Below are 18,831 nucleotides of genomic sequence, written 5' to 3'. Positions count from 1 at the left end.
GAGCAGACTCAGGCGAGGAGACCACAACTAACTTGAACAAAAAGGGAGCCTTTTATTTCGGCTGATAATCTGGTCAACAAAACAAGGCAGTAAGCACAGAGGCAAAACTAAACTGGAACCTAAACCGGGGAACACTGAAAACTCAGAAAACTGAGACTTAACTATGAAAACTAGGAAGACAATGACAAGGGGACTGTGAGAACTATGAACAGGACTTTGTGAAGGAACATAAAGGAACTTTGAACTTATACATGAACAAGCAACATAAACATGACCTGCACAGAGTCCTAAAACCTGGCATGACATGAGGGGTGGAACACAGGACTTAAATACACACATGAGGTTATCAGGGGAAATGGAGACACATGGGGAACAGCTGGCACAAATGAACCATAATGACACCACAGGGGAAGCTCACTGTCAGATATGAGGAACTATGTTTGCTTCCTGTTACTGTGAATAATTCAACAGATTTGATTCAACCATGAGACAGTCTCCAACATCGGCTGCAGACTCACCCACCCCCACTGCTGCTGTTCCACCTCTGACACCTCAGACACTTCACACCTCCTCTATTCACCCTGCTCACTCCTCCCCACCCCCAACAACAGCATCCAATACACACTCAACACAAGGCTCCAGCCTGTCTCTCTCAACCACCCAGGTTAGGAGGGAACTGAGGAGGATTAATGGCAAGAAGGCAGCGGGTCCAGATGGCATCAGCTCGAGGGTCGTCAGGTCCTGCGCGGACCAACTGTGTGGGGTGATGGAGCACCTCTTCAACCTAAGCCTGAGGTTGGGAAGAGTCCCACAGCTCTGGAAAACCTCCTGTGTTGTTCCAGTCCTCGCTCATCATGTAATTCGGACAAAGCCATACCTGTGTCCGCTTGGGGTGGGATGTAGACCGCCGTGGCGATGACCGAGGTGAACTCACGGGGCAGATAGAAAGGGCGGCACTTAATGCTCAGGAACTCCAGATGTGGCGAGCAGCCGCTGGAGAGAGTAGAAATGCTCCTGACATCACACCACTTTCTGTTTACCATGAAACACACTCCTCCACCTTTGGTTTTGTTCGACTCTGCCGTTCTGTCAGCGCGGAGCACAGTTACGGCCTGGTCCGGCACGGTGGGGGTCAGCCATGTCTCCGTGAAGCACAGAATGTTGCAGTCCCTCATGTCACGTTGGAAGGTGACTCTTGCTCTTAGGTCGTCGAGCTTGTTCTCCATGGATTGTACATTGGCCAGTAGGATACTGGGCAGTGGTGCGCGATGCGCCTGCTGTCTCAGTCTGTTCCTAATACCAGCGCGTTTCCCCCAGCGCTTCTTTGTTCTGCGCCTCGGATGAGTGGCCCGTCCTTTGTTGTTCTCCGCGCCGCGTAGAATCTCTGACGGCCAGGAAGGGTCAGCTTTAAAAGTGTCCAAGATTAGATGTGCAACCTTGGCACCGATGTTTACAAGTGATCCGCTGTCGTAAACTATAAGACTAGAGGATTTTGGGATGAAAACCAGAGCAAAAAATAGGTAAAAAACAAGAAAAGGAGCTGGTGGTGGACTTCAGAAGGGGTCAGCACAGAGACTACAAGCCCATTATCATCAATGGAGCTCCAGTGGAGAGGGTGCAGTCCTTCAAGTATCTTGGTGTCCACATCTCCTCAGACCTGACATGGGCTGCCCACATTCAGGTCCAGACCAAAAAGGCTAGGCAGCGCCTGTATCACCTACGACAACTGAGGAAGTTCAGGGTCTCTCCAAAGATCCTCAGGATTTTCTATACAGGCGCTGTGGAGAGCATCCTCACACAGAACATGACATCGTGGTTTGGGAACAGCTGTGTGAAGGACCAAAAAGCTCTCCAGAGAGTGATCCGTACAGCAGAACGCTGCTGCAGGATTGCTCTCCCCCCGCTTCAGGACACCTACACCAGGAGATGCCGGACTAGAGCAGCGCAGATACTGAAGGACCCGTCCCATCCTGGCAACAAACTGTTCCAACTTCTGCAATCTGGTAGAAGGTTCCGCATCTTCCGGGTAAGGACAGAGAGACTCAAGAGGAGCTTCTATCCCCAAGCCATCCGGGCCCTAAACACACACACCCGCCCTCTCACATCATCTATAATTGACTGAGACAGGACTCTTCCAGACACTAAACCAAGGCACAATGTACATTTCAATTCCTTTCATTTTAAATATGTTTATATTGTCTATCCTGTAAAATAGTCAGATGTCTATTCATATTAATGTACAGAATTCACCTGCTTGCTGCTACTACTGCACATTCACCCAATGTACAGTGGGGCAAAAAAGTATTTAGTCAGCCACCGATTGTGCAAGTTCCCCCACTTAAAATGATGACAGAGGTCAGTAATTTGTACCAGAGGTACACTGCAACTGTGAGAGACAGAATGTGAAAAAAAAATCCATGAATCCACATGGTAGGATTTGTAAAGAATTTATTCGTAAATCAGGGTGGAAAATAAGTATTTGGTCAATAACAAAAATACAACCCAGTACTTTGTAACATAACCTTTGTTGGCAATAACAGATGTCAAAGTTTACTATAGGTCTTTACCAGGTTTGCACACACAGTAGCTGGTATTTTGGCCCATTCCTCCATGCAGATCTTCTCGAGAGCAGTGATGTTTTGGGGCTGTCGCCGAGCAACACGGACTTTCAACTCCCGCCACAGATTTTCTATGGGGTTGAGGTCTGGAGACTGGCTAGGCCACTCCAGGACTTTCAAATGCTTCTTACGGAGCCACTCCTTTGTTGCCCGGGCGGTGTGTTTTGGATCATTGTCATGTTGGAAGACCCAGCCTCGTTTCATCTTCAAAGTTCTCACTGATGGAAGGAGGTTTTGGCTCAAAATCTCACGATACATGGCCCCATTCATTCTGTCCTTAACACGGATCAGTCGTCCTGTCCCCCTGGCAGAAAAACAGCCCCATAGCATGATGTTTCCACCCCCATGCTTCACAGTAGGTATGGTGTTCTTGGGATGCAACTCAGTATTCTTCTTCCTCCAAACACGACGAGTTGAGTTTATACCAAAAAGTTCTACTTTGGTTTCATCTGACCACATGACATTCTCCCAATCCTCTGCTGTATCATCCATGTGCTCTCTGGCAAACTTCAGACGGGCCTGGACATGCACTGGCTTCAATTGATCTTTCTGAGTTAACTTCAATAATTACTTCCTCCAAACCCTCAACGTGTCTTTTAGACCCCATTCCTACAAAACTGCTCAAAGAAGTCCTGCCATTAATTAATTCTTCGATCTTAAATATGATCAACCTATCTCTAATAATCGGCTATGTACCACAGGCCTTCAAGCTGGCTGTAGTTAAACCTTTACTCAAAAAGCCATCTCTAGACCCAGCAGTCTTAGCTAATTATAGGCCAATCTCCAACCTTCCTTTCATATCAAAAATCCTTGAAAGAGTAGTTGTCAAACAGCTAACAGATCATCTGCAGAGGAATGGTTTATTTGAAGAGTTTCAGTCAGGTTTCAGAGCTCAGCACAGCACAGAAACAGCTTTAGTGAAGGTTACAAATGATCTTCTTATGGCCTCTGACAGTGGACTCATCTCTGTGCTTGTCCTGCTAGACCTCAGTGCAGCGTTCGATACTGTTGATCATAATATCCTATTAGAGCGATTAGAACATGCTGTAGGTATTACAAGTACTGCACTGCAGTGGTTTGTATCATATCTATCTAATAGACTCCAATTCGTGCATGTAAATGGAGAGTCCTCTTCACACACTGAGGTTAATTATGGAGTTCCACAGGGTTCAGTGCTAGGACCAATTCTGTTTACATTATACATGCTTCCCTTAGGCAGTATCATTAGAAGACATAGCATACATTTTCACTGCTATGCAGATGACACCCAGCTCTATCTGTCCATGAAGCCAGATAACACACACCAATTAGTTAAACTGCAGGAATGTCTTAAAGACATAAAGACCTGGATGGCCGCTAACTTTCTGCTTCTTAATTCAGATAAAACTGAGGTTATTGTACTCGGCCCTGAAAATCTTAGAAATATGGTATCTAATCAGATTCTTACTCTGGATGGCATTACCTTGGCCTCCAGTAACGCGGTGAGGAACCTTGGAGTCATTTTTGACCAGGACATGTCCTTCAATGCACATATTAAACAAATATGTAAGACTGCTTTCTTCCATTTGCGCAACATCTCTAAAATTAGAAATATCCTGTCTCAGAGTGACGCTGAAAAACTAGTTCATGCATTTATTACTTCCAGGCTGGACTACTGTAATTCATTATTATCAGGATGTCCAAAAAACTCACTGAAAAGCCTTCAGCTAATCCAAAATGCTGCAGCAAGAGTCCTGACAGGGACTAGAAAGAGAGAGCATATTTCTCCTGTTTTGGCTTCCCTTCATTGGCTTCCTGTTAAATCCAGAATTGAATTCAAAATCCTGCTCCTCACATACAAGGTCTTAAATAATCAGGCCCCATCTTATCTTAATGACCTTGTAGTACCATATCACCCTATTAGAGCGCTCCGCTCTCGCTCTGCAGGCCTACTTGTTGTTCCTAGAGTATTTAAAAGTAGAATGGGAGGGAGAGCCTTCAGTTTTCAGGCCCCTCTTCTGTGGAACCAGCTTCCAGTTTGGATTCGGGAGACAGACACTATCTCTACTTTTAAGATTAGGCTTAAAACTTTCCTTTTTTCTAAAGCATATAGTTAGGGCTGGACCAGGTGACCCTGAATCCTCCCTTTGTTATGCTGCAATAGATGTAGGCTGCCGGGGGATTCCCATGATGCATTGAGTTTTTCCTTTCCAGTCACCTTTCTCACTCACTATGTATTAATAGACCTCTCTGCATTGAATCATATCTGTTATTAACCTCTGTCTCTCTTCCACAGCATGTCTTTATCCTGTCTTCCTTCTCTCACCCCAACCGGTCGCAGCAGATGGCCGCCCCTCCCTGAGCCTGGTTCTGCCGGAGGTTTCTTCCTGTTAAAAGGGAGTTTTTCCTTCCCACTGTCGCCAAAGTGCTTGCTCATAGGGGGTCATATGATTGTTGGGTTTTTCTCTGTATCTATGAAGCGCCTTGAGGCGACTTTTGTTGTGATTTGGCGCTATATAAATAAAATTGAATTGAATTGAATTGAATTCAGCAGCGGAACACGTCTGGCACTGCGGGATTTGATTCCCTGCCGTTGTAGTGTGTTACTGATGGTGACCTTTGTTACTTTGGTCCCAGCTCTCTGCAGGTCATTCACCAGGTCCCCCCGTGTGGTTCTGGGATCTTTGCTCACCGTTCTCATGATCATTTTGACCCCACGGGATGAGATCTTGCGTGGAGCCCCAGATCAAGGGAGATTATCAGTGGTCTTGTATGTCTTCCATTTTCTGATGATTGCTCCCACAGTTGATTTTTTCACACCAAGCTGCTTGCCTATTGTAGATTCACTCTTCCCAGTCTGGTGCAGGTCTACAATACTTTTCCTGGTGTCCTTCGAAAGCTCTTTGGTCTTGGCCATGGCGGAGTTTGGAGTCTGACTGTTTGAGGCTGTGGACAGGTGTCTTTTATACAGATGATGAGTTCAAACAGGTGCCATTCATACAGGTAACGAGTGGGGGACAGAAAAGCTTCTTACAGAAGACGTTACAGGTCTGTGAGAGCCATAGATTTTCCTTGTTTGAGGTGACCAAATACTTATTTTCCACCCTGATTTACGAATAAATTCTTTACAAATCCTACCATGTGGATTCATGGATTTTTTTTTCACATTCTGTCTCTCACAGTTGAAGTGTACCTCTGGTGCAAATTACTGACCTCTGTCATCATTTTAAGTGGGGGAACTTGCACAATCGGTGGCTGACTAAATACTTTTTTGCCCCACTGTATATACTACATATATATATATATAATGTTCTTCCTCTACACCCCCCCCCCCCCCCCCCCCCAATTTTGTTGCACATGTCGAGGAGCGTGTCAGGCTACATTTCACAGTGTGTTATACTTGTATAACTATGCATGTGACAAATAAAGAACCTTGAACCTTGAACCAGTCCCAAAGACTTCACGCCCCAAGGACCTCAACAGCTATAGGCCGGTGGCTCTGACATCCCACCTGATGAAGACCCTGGAGCGGTTGGTCCTGGCTCAGCTTCGGCGCCTAACAAGCTCATCACTGGACCCACTTCAGTTTGCCTACCAGCCTGGCATTGGAGCGGATGATGCCGTCATTCACCTCCTACATCGTTCCCTCGCTCACCTGGAGACCGCTGGAAGCACTGTGAGAATCATGTTCTTTGATTTCTCCAGTGCCTTCAACACCATTCTTCCCTCGGTTCTGAAGGACAAGCTGGAGAACTCAGGAGTGGACCATCACCTCACTACCTGGATTTTGGACTACCTCACCGACCGACCACAGTATGTGAGGACTCAGGGCTGTGTGTCGGACAGGGTCGTCTGCAGTATGGGGGCCCCACAGGGAACGGTTCTGGCTCCGTTCCTCTTCACCATCTACACTGCAGACTTCTCCCACAATTCCACCCAGTGCTTCCTGCAGAAGTTCTCTGATGACTCTGCAATAGTCGGCCTCATCACTGATGGGGACGACAAGGAGTACAGAGGACTGACTCAAGACTTTGTGGACTGGTGCCAGCTGAACTACCTCCAGATCAATGCCAGTAAAACCAAGGAGCTGGTGGTAGACTTCCGCAGGCACAAGCATTCTCCACTGCAACCACTGAACATCCAGGGTATGGACATTGAGGCTGTGGACAGCTACAGTTACCTTGGTGTTCATCTGAACAACAGACTGGACTGGACTCATAACTCAGACGCCCTCTACAGGAAAGGGCAGAGCAGGCTGTACCTGCTGCGGAGACTCAGGTCGTTTGGGGTGGAGGGCCCACTCCTGAAGACCTTCTATGACTCTGTGGTGGCTTCTGCTATCTTTTATGGTGTGGTCTGCTGGGGCGGCAGCATCTCTGCTGGGGACAGGAAGAGACTGAACAAGCTGATCCGAAGGGCCAGCTCTGTTCTAGGATGCCATCTGGACCCAGTGGAGGTGGTGAGTGACAGGAAAATGGCGGCTAAGCTGTCATCCCTGTTGGACAACATCTCCCACCCCATGCAGCAGACTGTGACAGCACTGAGCAGCTCCTTCAGTGGGAGACTGCGGCACCCACGGTGTGGGACGGAGAGATTTCGCAGGTCTTTCCTCCCCACTGCTGTCAGACTCCACAACAAAGACTTTAACTGAACAAACACACACATCCACACATGTGCAATAACACTAAGTGCAATCATCTTTTCTGGCATCGTTGTATTTTTACTCAGTTGTATATAGCATTCGTATTCTATTTTTATCTTATTGTATATTTTTATTCTATTTTATTCTACTGTATATAGTATATTATTTTATTCTATTCTGTACAGCTGTGTACTGTATTTATTCTTATTGTATTCTAATTTTTGCGTCATAACTTTTGCACTGTCCACTACCTGCTGTGACAAAACAAATTTCCCACGTGTGGGACTAATAAAGGTTATCTTATCTTAATTCCACAACATTCCTTGGAAGTTGTTTCTGTGAACATTGTGTTATGGTTGATATTTATGTTTCTTAAGTCTTTCAAAAACCAAATATTGTAGTGGTTTGCGGGGGCAGGCTGTGTGTGGGTGTGTGGATCCCAGGAGCAGACTCAGGCGAGGAGACCACAGCTGTGTCCGAATTCAGTGGAAGGATGTTCCGAAGGACGTATTTGGAGGCAATGACGTCACAGCGATGTGATGAAGGCTGTCCTACTTTTCCCCGAATTTTTTTTTTTTGTGTGTGTTGTCCCGTTTGGATCTTTAGCCATCAGAATTGTTGTCTTAAGGCCAAGAAAGATGCCAAGCAGATTTATTTTACCAAGTGGATCATCATGGCCTTGCCATATTGGTCCATTTGATTGTCCTTTATTATAATTATGTATTTATTTTATTTTCGATTGCTACAAATGGGACAGACATGACTGGGGGACAGGACAGGGAGAAAGAATGAAAGAAAGAAAGAGAGGGAGAGGGAGAAAGAAAAACAGAGGGGAGAAGAGACGGTGAGAAAGGGGGGAAGAAAGAAAGAAAAACAAACAAAACACCTGGATCAAAGGAGCTTGCAAAGAAAAGCGTCTGGACTTCTTTAAGTTGCTTGAAGACGTTTCACCTCTCATCCGAGAAGCTTCTTCAGTTCTAAGGTCAAATGGTGGAGAGTCCCAGATATAAACCTAGTGGGAGTATCCCCCCACAGAGGGACAAAAGGACCCCCTGATGATCCTCTAATCGCCTGAGCCTAGGTGTGAAATTGGGTGTGGGTCCCAATCAGCCAGAGTTTCGGGTGTGTTCATTGTGAAACCTGGCCCCACCTTATCATGCGAATTCCTGAGGTCAGATGGCCCAGGATGTGAGTGGGCGTTAAGGCGTCTGGGAAGGGATCTCAAAACTGGATTATAGATGGCAGACAGTTGGTGTCGTAAACCCCCGCCTCTTTTCAAAGATGGTCGCTCACAGTGGACATAGATGGCTTCTTTCACTCCTCTTTCAAGCCATCTCTGTCCTCTCTGTCCAAAATGTGAACATTGGCATCCTCGAAAGAGTGTCCTTTATCCTTAAGATGCAGATGGACTGCTGAGTCTTGTCCTGTGGAGGTGGCTCTTCTGTGTTGTGCCATGCGCTTGTGAAGTGGCTGTTTGGTCTCTCCAATGTAGAGGTCTGAGCATTCCTCACTGCACTGTACAGCATACACCACATTGTTAAGTTTGTGTTTTGGCGTTTTGTCTTTTGGGTGAACCAGTTTCTGTCTGAGCGTGTTGCTGGGTCTGAAATGCACCGGGATGTCATGCTTGGAGAAAACTCTCCTGAGTTTCTCTGATACACCGGCTACATAGGGGATGACAATGTTGTTGCGTCTGTCCTTCTTATCCTCCCTCGCTGGTGTCTGGTCTTCTTTTCTGTGCCTCTTTGCTGACTTTAAGAACGCCCATTTAGGATAGCCGCACGTTTTGAGTGCTTCCTTTACATGTATGTGTTCCTTCTTTTTTCCTTCAGGCTTAGAGGGAACATGTTCTGCCCGGTGGTGTAGGGTCCTAATTACTCCAAGTTTGTGTTCCAGAGGGTGATGGGAGTCAAAGGGGAGGTACTGGTCCGTGTGTGTGGGCTTCCGGTAAACTTCGATGTTGAGTTTGCTGTTCTCTTCAATGTGCACAGCGCAGTCCAGGAAAGGCAAACAGTTGTCCTTTGTGTCTTCCCTGGTGAACTTGATGTTTTTATCCACAGCGTTAATGTGCGCAGTGAAGGATTCCACTTCTTGTGTCTTGATTTTGACCCAGGTGTTGTCCACATATCTGTACCAGTGGCTGGGTACTCTTCCTTTGAAAGAGCCAAGAGCCTTCCTTTCCACTTCCTCCATGTAAAGGTTGGCTACAATAGGTGACACGGGGGAGCCCATGGCACAGCCATGTTTTTGTCTGTAAAAGCCTTCGTTGTACTTGAAATATGTAGTGGTGAGGCAGAGGTCTAACAGTGTGCAGATCTGATCGGGTGTGAAGTTGGTCCTGTCCTCCAAGGAGCTGTCTTCTTGTAGTCGTTTTCTGACAGTCTCCACGGCCTCCGTGGTGGGTATGCAAGTGAAGAGAGAGACTACATCAAAGGACACCATGGTTTCATCTGGATCCAGGGTAAGTTTCTGGACCTTGTCGGTGAAGTCGGTGGAGTTCTTGATGTGGTGTGGGTTGTTCCCCACGAGAGGAGCAAGGATGGTAGCAAGGTGTTTAGCAATGTTATAAGTGGCTGACTCCCAGACGCCTTAACGCCCACTCACATCCTGGGCCATCTGACCTCAGGAATTCGCATGATAAGGTGGGGCCAGGTTTCACAATGAACACACCCGAAACTCTGGCTGATTGGGACCCACACCCAATTTCACACCTTGGCTCAGGCGATTAGAGGATCATCAGGGGGTCCTTTTGTCCCTCTGTGGGGGGTTACTCCCACTAGGTTTATATCTGGGACTCTCCACCATTTGACCTTAGAACTGAAGAAGCTTCTCGGATGAGAGGTGAAACGTCTTCAAGCAACTTAAAGAAGTCCAGACGCTTTTCTTTGCAAGCTCCGTTGACTACGATGACCTGGATGACTGAGAACCTTCACAGACAAAACACCTGGATCACCTGTATGGAGAGAAAAAAACAGAAGAGAAAACAAACAAAAAAGAGCAACATAATAAAGCACAATAAACTAGCTAGGAGTAGATAACAGTAGATACTAAATATTAAACGCTATTGTGCAGCCCGCAAGACAGACAGTGCACAATGTGCTTTGAGGCAGCAGCCACGAAAGGTGTAGTCCGTGTCTTTGAACAGCCGTGTGTACACCTGTGTGCACACCTGTGTGGATCAGCATGCTTGTATTCCAAAGGTTTCTCCATGTAACAATCTGCTAGGGAGTGTGGGGAGCCATAGTCCCGTCCCCCAGGGCATGAAGCAGGTATGGAGGAGATTCAGGCCTCAGACATCCAGAGGCCCCAGAGTACGAGGACTCGAGGAGGACCACCAAAGGGGGGGAACCGTGCCACCCTCCTGGGAAGAGCTGAGTAGAGCACCAAACGAGAGGTCACCCTGCAGCTACGGAGCAGAGGCCAGAGGGGGTTGGAGTGGCGTGCCCGCGGGTTCTGCCGGCAGCCAGCTGTGCCAGAGAGGACCGAGCTTCAGGCCCAGAGGCCTGAGGGCACCCCACCCCCCGGAAGGGGCCCAGCAGGGCCACAGGTGCCAGGCCCCGCCAATCGGCCACCAGGAGTGAGCCGGTACATACGTGAGCGCCCAGCCCCAGTCGACAAGAACCACCAACACACCAATGTCTGAGGGCATCAGCCACCGGCAGGGAGTGTGGTGAGGGGAGATAGGCCTCCGTACTTTGGAGGGCCTGAGATCTACCCAGAGAGGTTGAGTCTAAGACCCAACCTGACATATAGACACAGACGAACAGGCGTGGACACAAACGTGCATTCCCACCCCCCATATACACAACCAAATACTTGGCACTCACCCAACGTGTAGACAGATACAAATAGACACTGCACAGACAGTCGCACTCCCCAAACATACTCTATATCCCAGGTCCAGGTACCCCCGCCCCGAGAGGGGCAAGCCGCACCTAGACCCAGGAGATGTAACCCTTCTCTCTGGGGTGGAGGCAAGCGGACCACCTCCTTATCCGCATCCCAGACCCCAGTCTGACGGCCAGCACCTCCTCCCAGCCCCCCAGCCCTGACGGCTAACAGAACCGGGGTGAGTGAAGACCCCAAACCTCCCTCCGCCCGCTCATATGTAGCGTTGCTGTGTGCTGTTCTAAAGTGCATTTAAAACACAGGAGAGCATGGTTCCTGCTTCCTCTCAGAGAGCAGCACGGCTCTTCCCGAAGACCCTTAGTGTCTAAACACATTTAAAATTGAGGGTAGGGCACCAGCGCCAGAGGTGGGTTGGAGTACACCGACCATCCTCTGGATGCTGTAAAACGTGCCTACCCCCAAGGCCCTATATGTATGTGTTATGTGAGAGTGTGAGTAATGTGGATGTCTAGGTTGCAGAATAAAATTGAGGCACAGGCGGCCAGAAGGGGACAGAGGGGGAGTGCCTCCCCTGCACCCTGGTGACATACCTGCACCCCAAACCCTGCGTGAGTGGGTGGGTGTGGTAGAGCGGGAATAGGGAGGCAGCTGAGCATGGTGAGGGAAGAAAGGGAGGGGCAAGCGGCCCCTCCCTGGGGCCAGCTCCCCCGCTGACCCCAGTAGGCACCCCCACACTCTGGAACCCACCAGGGAAAGGGGGCCCAGGCCCATCCGGACCGGGGCCCGCAGCAGCAGCACCGCCCAGCCCCACAGAGTCCGGGGGAGCCTACCCGACACCACCCCAGAGAAAACTGCACCCACCCCATCATCCAATCATCTCCCAAACTACACAAGACAATAGACACCCAGGTTGAGTTCATTCTCTATCTCTCCTATATCTCTCCCCCCACCTGCAGAGTGAGCTCCTGTAGAGAGGAGACCACCTGCAAAGATATAACAGCCTCCCCACCAGTTAGAGAGCCCCCTAGTTGGGCCGATGCACCAGAGGTCCCCTGCACTGGGGCTAAGCCCCCCTGCACCCACCCGCCGACAGCTCTGGCGACACAACAGCCAGGACCCAAGCCTCCAAGGCCCAGCCAGCACACCAGACTGGGGGGCAGAGCACCCCCAGACCCCCAAGCCTCCACGCCCGTCCCGGACCCACCCAGGGGCAGTCAGGCTACCAGGCCAGTAACTAACGTCCCCCAGCACAGACCCTCCCCCATCTCCGCTGTACGCAGCCACAAGGAAAACACCATCTAAGAGCCCCCAGAGCCGCTAACCAGGTCATGGCCACATCCCCCGGGTTAGTCCCTCCAGGGAAAACATCCCTAGGGACTCCCCAGATGCCCTAAGGCCGTCCCTACCCCCATATCAACCACAATAGCGAAGGCAGGACCAAACCATGACCCCCCACCCCCACTAGGTGATGAAGCTGATCAAAGGAGCCCAAAGGGATTGATCAAATGTGATGGCAGAGGCTGTATCAAGACTAATGTGATCTATTAGATGGTTTTTATATTGGTTAGAATTAAGATTATTTTTATTTTTCCAGTTAATGAGGACCATTTTTTTGGCAATGCATAGGGCCGTAAAAACAACGTGGGCTGTTTTTATTTCTGCAGTGACCTCATCCAAGTTGCCCAGCAAGCATACTAAAGGGGAGGCTGGAATGTTACATTTCAGACACTTTGATAAGTCTTCACATATTTCACGCCAAAACTTCTGAACTGGTGGACAGAACCAAGGGGCGTGGATGTAATTGTCCGGTGTATTTGCTAGACAGTGTGAGCAGTTGTTGGAAGGCATCCAGCCCATCTTGAACATCCTATGACCAGTATAGTGCACTCTATGTAATATTTTGTATTGCATTAATTGCAAACTAGGATTTCTAATCCACTGAAAGGTTTTTAAGCATATCTGAGACCAAAGGTTTTGGTCTTAACTGATCGATAAATCTCTGATCGATAAATCTGCTTCCCATTTTGCAATAGGAAGGGATATTGATTCATCTATTTTAGAAAGTGTTCTGTATATTTTAGACAATAATTTGGGGGGTTTTAGATTAAAAAATTGTACCACACTTGGTGGTGTTTGTAATTCAGCTTCACTGGGATTACATTTCTTTTTTACTATGGATTTAATTTGTTGATATTCCAAAAATCGTTTCTTGTTGATCCCATATTGTGTAACTAGTCTGTCAAACCAAATAAAGTTTGTTCCTTCCAATATATGTTCCAAGTATTTAATTCCTTTGCAACTCCAATCTGGAAAGTTTATCATATTATTGTTTTGAAATATGTCCGGATTGTTCCAGATAGGTGTATGTTTGCATGGGATTAATGAAGACTCTGTCATTTTTAGAAACTCCCACCATGCTGTCAGAGAAGAGCTGATGTTGATGCTTTTAAAGCATTCATGTCGTTTGATGTTTGAGCTGATAAATGGTAGGTCTGAAATTTCTAGATTATTACATAGTGCCTGTTCTCTATCCAAGGTTCATCTAAGAGGGTGTGTTTAAACCATCTAGAGATAAACTGAAGCCTGTTGGCTAAAAAATAGTGATTAAAGTTAGGCAGATCTAATCCTCCTTTATCCTTGGTGTTTTGTAGTGTTTTTAAGCTGATACGTGGGGGTTTATCTTCCCAAAGATACTCCCCGAATTTGAAGGATGGGTCCGATGTATCCTTCATGTCCCACTATATCCCAGGAGTCATTGCAGGCCATCTGTTGCATAAATTCCGAACCAGAAGAAGAATTTTTTAGCAGAACAATGGCGGACCAATCGGGCGTGACAGCGGGAGAGGAATTCACATTCAAATGTAAGTATTTGAAAATCTGGTGGTACCAAAGTTGAACCTGTATAGCGGTTGTGTTGTTAGGCTTTGGGCACATGTCTATGGTTATTGCGTAATGTAAATAACCCCCATAAAAATTAACATTATGTTTATGAGTATGGTTTCATTAACCCTCATGCTGTACAGAACCTGTGATGTCCAGACGGTATTCCTCTGGTGTTCTGCCGTGAAAATGTTTGGATTTTGGGATCAACATAGTTGCCAAGGTTTCTGTCTTCTCTTATTTTTCGGGTGTGATCAGGACTATACTGGAGAAGATGGGCCGGCAGGGTAAAGTCACCCCCTTGCAGGCAAGAAAAAAGTGGGATAACCTAAAGGCAAAGTACAAAGTATGTCATTATCAAGAAGATAAGTGGTGAAGAGACAATTTAGTGAATGTACATTCACTAAGAGTTGTTATGGTGTCATTTGTCAACTGTCATTTTGTATTTCCTCTGCCCTTAGGATTGCAAGTATCCAGGGTCAGGAGAGGGAGTCAGTGGGAAGCCCACTGCTGCTACTTGGCCCTGATTTGCCCTCATGGGATGAGGTGATAGGACAGAGGCCTTCCATTAGGCCTCCTGTCCTAATTTCCTCCCTCCCCAAGGACACTCCAGGGCCAAGCACAGCAGTGGGTGACCAAAACCTAGCGGAACCTGACACTGATGAGGAAGACAGTCATCCACCAACTACAGGGAGGAAGAGGAGGAGGGATCAGGATGAAGAGCTGCGCAACCTCATCAAAGAGGACATGCAGCACTAAAGTGACGTCAAGGAGAGACGGGCGCAGGAGAGCAGGGAGCGAAGCGACAGGCTCTTCTCCATTTTGGAACGTTTGATTCCAAAATGATCAGGAACAACAACAAAAAAAAAGAACGTGTAGTGCGTCAACAGTATTGTAGGTCTAAAATATTTGCAGCTATTTATATTTGTTCATACAGGATTAACCTGAGTGACCTGTTCCTGGACCGTTTCTTCTACAACTCCAGCAAATTACAGGAAGTCTCTGGCAGTGTTGCTCGATCTGCTGAAGACAGATCAGACATGATGGAGTGCTGCAACTGAGACCTGCGGTTTGTCTTTTCTGGTCGGCAAGTGGAGAATCACACAGGGTGGCCTGCAAAGAGAGCTTTAGGATGCTTCCTCCCACTGTCCACTGCATTTTCCATCCACAGGGTTTGCAGGGCCGGCTCAATCTACAGCTGCCACACCACTAAGATGTCAGAGATATGCAAGCAGAAGACGGTGGATGCTATATTACTACTAGTATAATACTTGCAATTCTGTAGCAGACAATTTGACAGCACTACTACTGTTGGAGGAGCACTACTGACTGCATCTAAACCAGCCGCCACATACATGCAAGTTTTTGTGAAAATGACTACTGAGTCCGGTGCCGTCTCTGGATGCCCGAGGAATAAAAAGAACTGGGGTGAAACTGATTTCACAACAAAACACTATTTTAGCTCAAACATTATAGATTGGAATATTCACATGGTATTGGGTGGTCACTTATGTGAGGTACAAAGGTGTGGTGCACCTCCAGCGCTTGCAGGAAGATGGCCCTGAACCTTGTTTTCATCATTCCAAAAGCACGCTCTATAATGGAGTGTGCCCTGGAATGGTGGCTGTTAAAGCGCTGGGCTCCTACACCTTGGACTAGCCTCTTGTTGGGAGTGAAGAGGGGGAGAAGACATTGGAGGCATGGGTACCCTCCATCTGCGAGGATGAAATGCCCTGGAGGAGGGTAGACTGACTGTCTGTACAGTGGGCGGTGGTGGAGCACCCTGGAATCGAGCACCAACCCAGGCCAGCCCACGTATGTGTCGATGAAGCAGCCCTGATGGTCACAAACTGCCTGCAAGATGATAGATGGAAACAGTTTTCTGTTTCTATAGCACTGACCATCAGGGCCGCTTGGACACTTGATGCGGATGTGGCAGCCGTCGATTGCACCCACCGCTTTCAGAAAGGCTCTGTGACGTGCCAGCCCTGCAAACCCACGGGACACTACCTCCAGGTCCTCTAGTGTCTTTGGGAGGTGGATGACCTGGTGTCAAATGGCCACCACTTCTTCTGTTACGCAGTGAACAATGGTGTGGACAGCAGAACGAGGCATCCCAAACACTCTTGCAACCACCCTGTAGTATGCTCCACTTGCCAACCAGAATATGAACACCAGGGTCTCAATTGTGGCACCCCAACCACGCGGCCGATCCTGGTTCAGGTGATTTAGCAACACTGCCAGAGACTCCCTCCATAGCTGAAAATCAGGCCTGGGATCCTCCTGGTTGAAAAAATGGTCCAGGACTGGGACACTCAGGTTAATTCTGCAGTATAAGGGTATCGTCTGCTTCAGGAAAAGGTGGAGAACAACATGAACAGTTATAGTGGAAAGGTATGATTTCATTTATTTTAAGCATTCCAAGCATTATTCTGATTATTGAGCTTCTGTGGAATATACTAATGCACTGTGACAATACTTCTACTTCCATACATATACAGTTCATCTGTGTGACTAAGCTTGTTTGTGTACTCATAAGTACGCCTGTTTTCAGCTTTGTGACATTTTTACTACCATTCTATGCACACAAATAAGTTAGAGGATCAAATGAATGATAGAACATAAATGCTACATGTTCTCCTATCAGCTTCAAGGACATTAACTTTATATATTTCTTAATGATATGGTGAATGTGTGCGATGACCAGCTATCATTCAGTTATTGACATTATCTGCTAAACTTCATAAGTGATTCCAAAATAGTTGATTCTGTTCATCTGGACGTCGCATCAGTGGGAGAAACATTTTGCTACTCATCCAAGTGACTTCTTCGGTCTCAGCTGACTGCAGGTTTCCCTAGCTAAGGTAGATAAGTAATTCCTAAATGTGTGTGGTTTTGGGTGGATTATTTTACCTGGATGTGCCTAGCTCTGATGAGCCTAAGGTACCAAACATGCCGGTAACATCGATAATGGTTTTGTAGCTCCTCGGGAATTACAACAGTACACGGGAGGTGGATCAACATTTGTCGGTCCATTTTTTTAGTTTTCGCACATGGCGTTAGCAATTGGAAAACCTGGAATTAAGGGTGGACTTGAACGAAGGCAGACTGTCCACAGCCGTTTATATGTTGTATACTCATTGTTTGGTCAATAAAGTTTGTATGGAGAAAAAAAAAAGGGGGCTGTCCACAGCTGCTCACTTCCTGACTACCCGTCCGTTGAAGGACACTACGTAGGTAGGTAGTGTTCTTCGGAGTATCCTTCCCCTGAATTCGGACACAGCACACATGTCTCCTGTCCGCTATGCAGACAGGAGACATGACAGATATGACTCACTAACCTCTAAGGGAGAATTAACACAGGGATGAGACACAAGGGGAATCCGATAAACCACGAAATATAACTGCAAACTAGGTCTGACAGAATGTAACTAGACAAACTGAAAAGAAACTAGAATACAGATGAATAACAAAATATCATGAAACTCACAAACACTGGGTCACATGACCCAGGACCATGACAAATATTGAGTATTCCAGGTCAAATTTAGGTCCCATTTTTACTGAAATTAAACTAACCAGTTTATATTACTCCTTTTTCACACAATAGACACACCACTACTATACTGTGGTGGGGTTGTGGTTCTATCATATGAAATCATGGTAGCGAAGATGAAGAAATTGCCAGTGAAATAAAACAGCTTAACAGCTTAAGCTATTTTATTTCAGATGTTTTCTAGTTGGCTATCTTTGGAGTCCAATTGTTTGAAGTAATCTTCATGTTATACTAGGCTGGTATTGGAAACCTTAGTCTGTATACTTCTTGGAGCAAATATTAAGTATAAAAAGTGAAAGTACATTTAAATGTGTTCTTTCTCAGGAGTGATTTGAATAATATGTCAGATATGAGAAACTACGTTGAGGTTATCAGGGGAAATGGAGACACCTGGGGAACAGCTGGCACAAATGAACCATAATGACACCACAGGGGAAGTGAGCTTCCTCGTGTGTATTTAAGTCCTGTGTTCCACCCCTCATGTCATGCCAGGTTTTAGGACTCTGTGCAGGTCATGTTTATGTTGCTTGTTCATGTATAAGTTCAAAGTTCCTTTATGTTCCTTCACAAAGTCCTGTTCATAGTTCTCACAGTCCCCTTGTCATTGTCTTCCTAGTTTTCATAGTTAAGTCTCAGTTTTCTGGGTTTTCAGTGTTCCCCAGTTTAGGTTCCAGTTTAGTTTTGCCTCTGTGCTTACTGCCTTGTTTTGTTGACCTGACTATCAGCCGAAATAAAAGGCTCCCTTTTTGTTCAAGTTAGTTGTGGTCTCCTCGCCTGAGTCTGCTCCTGGGATCCACTCACTCCGCAAACCATTATAATATTTGGTTTTTGAAAGGCTTAAGAAACATAAATATCAACCATAACTCAATGTTCACAGAAACAACTTCCAAGGAATGTTGTGGAATTATTCACAGTAACAGGAAGCAAACATAGTTCCTCATATCTGACATATTATTCAAATCACTTCTGAGAAAGAACACACTTAAATGTAGTTTCAGGGGAAGCTCACTTCCCCTGTGGTGTCTCCTGTCTGCAGGAGACATGACAGATAAGACTCACTAACCTCTAAGGAAGAATTAACACAGGGATGAGACACAAGGGGAATCCAATAAACCACGAAATATAACTGCAAACTAGGTGGGATTATTATTAAAATCTACTTTAGTGCTACTTTCAGGCCATATAATTATTCAAATCGAAATGGAAAAAGCAAAGAGAGAGATGGCAAAGTGAAAGGAAAGCCTCAAAGTCAGAACTCCTATATATTAAACTGCTATAGAATAAATATTCTTAAAATAAGTAGACAA

The sequence above is a fragment of the Rhamphochromis longiceps genome, linkage group LG18 (assembly GCF_057381845.1).
Source record: "Rhamphochromis longiceps isolate RC_006_pf linkage group LG18, R_longiceps_female_GT1.1, whole genome shotgun sequence".
Classification (NCBI taxonomy): domain Eukaryota; kingdom Metazoa; phylum Chordata; class Actinopteri; order Cichliformes; family Cichlidae; genus Rhamphochromis; species Rhamphochromis longiceps.
Note: the sequence above shows the minus strand (reverse complement) of the source record.